The sequence below is a fragment of the Neopelma chrysocephalum genome, unplaced genomic scaffold, assembly GCF_003984885.1.
Source record: "Neopelma chrysocephalum unplaced genomic scaffold, ASM398488v2 Primary Assembly neopelma1_26, whole genome shotgun sequence".
Lineage (NCBI taxonomy): Eukaryota > Metazoa > Chordata > Aves > Passeriformes > Pipridae > Neopelma > Neopelma chrysocephalum.
Genome location: NW_020897695.1, coordinates 11,990,438 through 11,997,064, shown reverse-complemented (window position 1 = coordinate 11,997,064; position 6,627 = coordinate 11,990,438).

Genomic DNA, 6,627 nt, shown 5'->3' with positions numbered 1-6,627 from the left:
CACCACTCATGGGCAAGTCTGGTCTTCATAGTACTTTGCCTACATAACTTTGGAGAGCTAGAGGGCAATGGGAGAAAGCGTGTATGTTTTGGAAGATTTCTCCTCTTTCCTGGAGATCATGTGAGGAGGAACTCTGCTAGTAGCAGAGCAGAAAGCATGTCACCAGCTCTGCAGATCCAGGCAGCAACACAGCTGTGATGCCAAAAATGGAAGTCAGGGCACATAGTCAAATAGGTTTTGCACAAAGGGGAACCAGGTGCTCTGGATCCAGATCCTGCTCTCGGTTTACCGCAGGTAAAATTAAGGGTTAGGTGGTTGCAGAAGACCAGTTCCATGCCCAGCCAGTGATGCTGGCAGCAGAGCTTGGTTTCTTGGGTCAGCGTGGTGCAGCAGATGAGGAAGAGGTGCTGGAGCACCTCAGGGCACAAAAAAAGAAAGATCTGCTCAAGCGTGGTCAAGGCTAAGAAGCGTGCAAAATGTTCATCCTCACTGCCTGCTTTCTGTTTCCTTATCAGTGCTGCACTGCCCATTCTGCCCTGTACTGGCTGCCTGTGGCCTCCCTAGATCTCCCCTCAACATGCCATGAGCTTGTGCTCCTGTTGCTTCACTTTCTTTACCCAAGTTCATTGCTCATTTCAGATCTTTGCCTTTGCAATTCATGGCTAATGGGCTACCCGGGATGACAGAAAAGAGGAGCAAAGATCTCTTTGACTCCTCTGCTGAACCCATGTTAATGAAAGCAGACAAACACACAGCTGTGTGCATGAGTGAGGGGCTGGCAGGGGAGTGGCTGTGCTCAGTGGACTGGCAGGTCGTGTTGTGGAGACATCCCTTGCTGGAGGGCTGTGGGCAGCGGAGGCTGGTGAACCCCAGAAGAGGTGCTATCAGCATATGCTGTCTGTATCTCTCCTCCTTCTGCTCTTCCTGGGGCACTTTTATGCCCCTTACCATCCTCTGCTTGAGGCTGCCCCTGATATCCCATGGTGGTGTCCAGCAGAGACAAAAGGGGGGTAAATGGGACACAGGGAAAGAGGCTGTGTAAGGGGGAGAAACACCTAACTTGTAGTTGTGTGGACTGGAGAACCCATACTGTGCTTCTTACTCCGGCATTGCTCCAACATGGAGCATTTTCCCCATTTTAATGGTGTACCGTGAAATCCGTAGGCACTCTAGGACCCCATCTCACAATTAGAGACAGAGAAGCTGGGTGACAGCTGCAGCAGTCAGGAAGGCAACAGCCCTCATATATTGAAACACACAGAAACACTCTCTAGAAAACTGGATTGTATCTGCCTATTTGGTAAGGGGAAAACCTCAATGCCCAAAGGCAACAAGTGTTGTCCCCATGCCAGCTTCCAGCTCCCACCATCTGGGCATCCCTACAGCCCCAGGAGCCAGCAGCTGCTGCCCCACACTGCAGCACTGAAAGCTGCTCCCTCAAGGGCTCCTGCACGGATCCCACTAAAGTGTGTGCTGCTGGCTGAGGAGGAGGAGGACACTGAAGCAGAACCGAACTGGGAGGTAGGTAATGCTCACAGGGATGGAAATTTGCTTTACCTACCTAGCATTGAGGAAAACTTGCCCAAAATCTGGTGCTTTACTACAAGGGGACTGGTGTAGTATTTTATCTTTAGGACAGCCTGCTGTTTTCCTTCTGACACTTGCCTGTTTTTTTCGGACTCTGGGAAGCCTAATTGCTGCTGCACATCTCCTCCTCCTGCAGCTGTGTTTGCACTGTCTTGGAAGTGACTATGTTGAAAGTTGGTCAGTCCTTCACCCCTGGCTTATCCCCTTATTTTTGCATCCATAGCTCCGGGTGACGGTGACTTGGTGCATCTGTCAGCTCTGCGGTGCTTCTCACCTTCTGTAATCCAGTTCCTAGTGCCTGTGTCAGAGATGAGAGAGGATTTGAAACCCAGGCATGCTGGGGATGTTTTCAGCTCAGGTGCTGTGTCTTCACACTTTAGTGACAGCCAAAGGGCTGATCCTTTCTCACCTGTCTAGGTCTCTGCCAACACTTCAAATGAAGTGTAAGACCTGTGTGTCCCTGATTGCTAGCAGGGTTAACTGCTTTTTATGGCAGCATGATTTTCTCTCTGTGAGCAGCAATTCCCTGCCTCCTACTCTCACACCACAGGTAAACCTCCTCTTTCAGTGCACCATCCACAACACTGCAGCCACGATGGAGCCAGAGTGGGATGTCAGGGCAACAGCAGGCAGCAGCTGCCTGCCCAGCCGCCTCTCTTCCCCATGGTCTGCTGCTCAGCCCTGCACCACACGGTGAGCCAGTGGCTTTGCTGATGCTGCTGAAACCTTTTTGTTTGCTGGAAGATTGGATGCCCTTTCATTTTTCATTAGATTGATTTTTAGCCAGAGCAGGCAGACCTCCCTGCTGTGCCCCTTGTAATGCATGCTTCAGAACAGCACAGCCGTGCTGAAACAGGAGCTGTATTAACTGTAGTTGTGGCTGTGTTTCATTAGACCAACCTCCCTAAATCCTTTCCAGGTAAGTTTTTTACTGGTTGTGTGCATACCCAAAAGCCTATGTAAATTTATTTGCTGAAAAGTTTCTTGGAGGACCACCAAACACCCTTGGGATCAACAGTTTGATGGAGGGTGCTGAATGCTACTTCTGATATGGTTCTGTAACACCTGAAGGACATTTGTATGATCCTGCTGGCCATCAGCACCCTCAGACCATAGTTTAAGATTCTAGACATAAGATAAACTAAAAACCAACTTTGTATTAAAAGTAAGACTGGATGTCAGGCTTGCAGATGATTCCCAGGGCTGAATTTTTAACACAAGTGATTCAATGACCCCTTTTTTGTCACAGGTTTTTAGAGAGCCTGGAGACAAGTATGTAATTTTCCTTTTCACTTCCTTCTTTTGTGCAATAGAACAGTAAAAAGGTGTGTTTTAAACCAAGCTTAACAGTGAGGCCATAAGTGAAATCATGATGGGAGCACACTCGTATTTTTGAATAGCATGCCGCACTGGGAAGTACATTGCATGTTAACCTCCTGTAGTATATGTGGTCAGCTGCTGTTTGATGTCTTAGAATAATTATTCACATTGCAAAGGGCAAAGAAAACCCCAGAATGTTACGCATCTTTCTTTTTTTATAATGTGATTTCACTTTTCTGCCTTGGACTGTGGATCTATTTTGTTACATTACAGAGGAGAATTTCTGTTTTAATTTTGCTTTCAATTTTCCCAAACTGAAGTGAGACATAGCAGGAACAAAGGAGGGTTGTTCTGTTCCATCCCAGCTTGCAGCGATTATCATTGGTAAAGTGAGGCGCAAAGACTTCCCAGTGCTGACTGCCCCCACCTACGCTCTGAGCTCTTCTTTAAAGAAAGCTAACACTGGGAAGGGTTTCCCAAGTTTGGAATCACCAGCTTTACACATATTTGATAGAATAAAGATGAAGCAAGCAGAGAGCACCTTGGGTTAAGGAAACATAAACACTCAGACCACTTTTTTTGTTGTTGTTTTGGACCTTATTTGAGATTAATTCAAGAGCTTTCTTTTTCTTCTAAGATTCCCTAAAGCATTGTGGCTCCACTCTTGGCTTTGGGATTTCTCGGATGTCCTTTGCTCTGTCCAAGAAATGTGCACATGTTACTATTATTCTTGTCTATAAAAGCTGGTCTTGAGATAGGTCCTGCTCAGAAAGATCCTTAAAAGATTAATGAAACTTTTGACCTTTTACTCTTCTGCCTGCCATCTTATAAGGTAGGAAGTCTTGATGGTCCTTGGAATTATTGAAGGATATCAGAAAGCAGTCAGCAAAAGAAAATCTGTGTGTCGTAAAAGGAAATGTAGATTTCAGCTATGCAGTGGCAAAAGTTCATCTGTTTTATCCCACTCATTTGAAACCCACACCAGAAAAACATGAAGCTACATTTTGGCAATGAGAAGGAAACTTGAACCATGCGTCTGCATGCCAGAAAGTAACTCCTCCTGCTCTTCAACCCAACTTCTTGCTGGATGTGGTATTTTTCAAAACATTTTGGGCTGTATCTATTATCTTCATTGAGCTATGCATGTCCATCCCCAGCCCACAGGAAAGGAGGATGGTGTAGGTGGTGGGAACAGGAGCTCTGTTTTACCCTGACCAGCCTAAGACACCCTCCCTGCTGCTATGATGAAGAGGGAGCAAGAAGGGCTGATGCAAAAAGCAAACTCCTTTCAGTGAGTGCAAGGTCAGCTGTGCTGTGGCCGAAATCACGTTTGCCTCCTCAGGCTGTGGTGTGAGGAATGCCTCCCCTCTCCCTCACTTTCCTCCCTGACTTCATCCTGTCCTACCAGTGTTACTGCTGGCAAACCTTGGCATGTCTCTCCGTAAGCAGCAGGGGCTTGATTACTTGCTTGTTCTCTCAAGCAGCACCACGCAAGATCAGGAGAGAGTTTAAATATGGTGAGAAGTGATCCCTGCAGGTTCAGTACTTGCACTGCTGCCTTCAGCCTAGGACAAGCTGGGAGTATCTGCTAAACAGCCTGTCCTGCTTGCTCCTGATGTGTCTGGATGACTTGCTGGGTCCATGCTGAGGTGCTGAGCACTGGCCTTCCCTCTGCCACAACACATGGCTCAGCACAGCAGCTGTGCTTGTTTGCAGTGGCGTGGATGGTGGACGTGCCTGGTGTGGACAGCGTGGGTCTTTGGTGTTGAAAATGAGCTCCCAAGAGCCTACAAGTGCTACAGCTTTGTAGAGACCTATGTCCCTGGCTGTCTTGACCAGCAAAGTTTGAAATTTCTTTCTGATACCAGTAAAAAGCCCCCCCAGGCTGAACATACAATCACTGGACAAAAGTGTGTTAAGTGTCTGTATTCTGCTCTGTTAGCCTTACTTTCACCGTTGTAAGCTTGACCCATGAGCTTCCAGCTTTTGCCAATGCCATCATGATGCCCTCATTGCCAGGCCCTTTGACTCACCATCTCTCCTAGAGCGGGTTGAGTGAACCTTGAGGTTTTCAACACTTTGGGTATCTTGCACATTTCCTGCGAAAGGTGGCAAAAAAAATGTGTTTCCTGAGATGAACTAAATTAAAAAGAATAGTTACAAAAAGTCAGACAAAAGAACCTAAAAACCCAAGAAAAATAATAAAGCTGCTCATCAGCTTCCTGTTTACCAGCAACTCAGATAAAGATTTATCAGCAGCATTGCCAAGCTCTCTTCGCACCTCCTCTCAAACCACAGCAGTGTAGCAGGTGTGTGTTACCCTAGCAAAACCTCTTTTCATGCCCCTGGTGAGGGCAGAAGCCTGAAGGAAGATGTGAAAGACAAAACAATGCTACACAAATGCCTGCTTTGAGATTGTAGCCACTGTGGTCTGTATGGGAAGCATCAGCAGGATGGGACCATTGCCCAGATTTTGGTATGTGATTGCTCTCGTGCTGAGAGCAGTGTGCCAGTGGCTGGCTGGCTGAATTCAGGGTCCCTGAGACATCAACCAGTCCTAAACCACACAGACTTCCCTGTTTTAAGAGCATAGTTTCATGTGTTGAAAACCTTTTTCCTTTTAAAATCTGATAAGCATCTGGAGTTGCTTCTACAGGAGACTCCTGTGGCAAAAAGGAAGCTGCACTCAAGAGACAGACATGGGCGCCAGTGCCCACATGAGAAGTTTCCCATCCTGAGGCCCCACGATTCCTCACAGCCACTGGAATGGCATGGCCTGAGGCCAGCTGAGAGGCAGAAGTGGTGCAGCCACTGCAGTGTGGCAGTGAGCCCTTGCAGGAGTACCACTGGCACCCAGTTGCGGGAAGGCACTGGGCTTGCACCTGGGAACAAGTCTGGTGATCTGCACCACTTGCTGCTGCTGCTCTCTGAGGGTAGATAGTGTGAATGGTCTCAAGCCCAAACCCTGACAGGAACCAGCCTAATCACTTAACTAAGTAGCTAATTAAGTGCCCTTACCCATGCCCAAGCAGCATCTGGTTTATCTGCATTCACAGAAACAAAAAGTTGCACAGAGTCAGGCAGCATGGCTGTGGTGGGAAGCATCCTGCCTGGTTTTTCTGCTGGAGCTCACAGAATTCCCACCTGAAGGGTCAATGAGCCTTGAAAAGAAAGTCCTGAGCATCAGAAGGAAGGTCTTTTGTGCTTTTCAGTGGTCTCTGACCGGCATTGCCTGTCTGGGTGCTAGGAGTATAGCTATGCTCTGCCTGGGCTGGGCAGGCTGGAGCAGCTGCAACTGGATGCTGCTGGTGCAGGATGACCCAGTAGTGGTGGTGGTGGCTAGTGGCAACCTTTGCTCCAAGCCAGTATTGTCAATGCCAAGGTCTGGTGGTGAGCACTGGGCAGACACACAGCACAGGAAGCCCTGATAATCTGGTGGGGAACCACCAGCTTGTGCCAGAGAGGGAATTATGTGCCAGTCAGTGTAATTACAGTTGCTGGAAAGCACTAGAAGCAATAGGCTGGCTGCAAGAAAATAAAAAGAATAGGAACTGATACTGATCTGCCAAGAGGCAGCTATGTCAAACCAGCCTCATTTTCAGCCTCATGCCAGCCAGACAAAGCAGTGGTATTCCATACCTCAGAGCTAGCAAGCTTTCTGAGCACCTGAAACAACCTTCATGTGGGTGCACAGGTGGTCAGACAAACTCCTGAGCAACC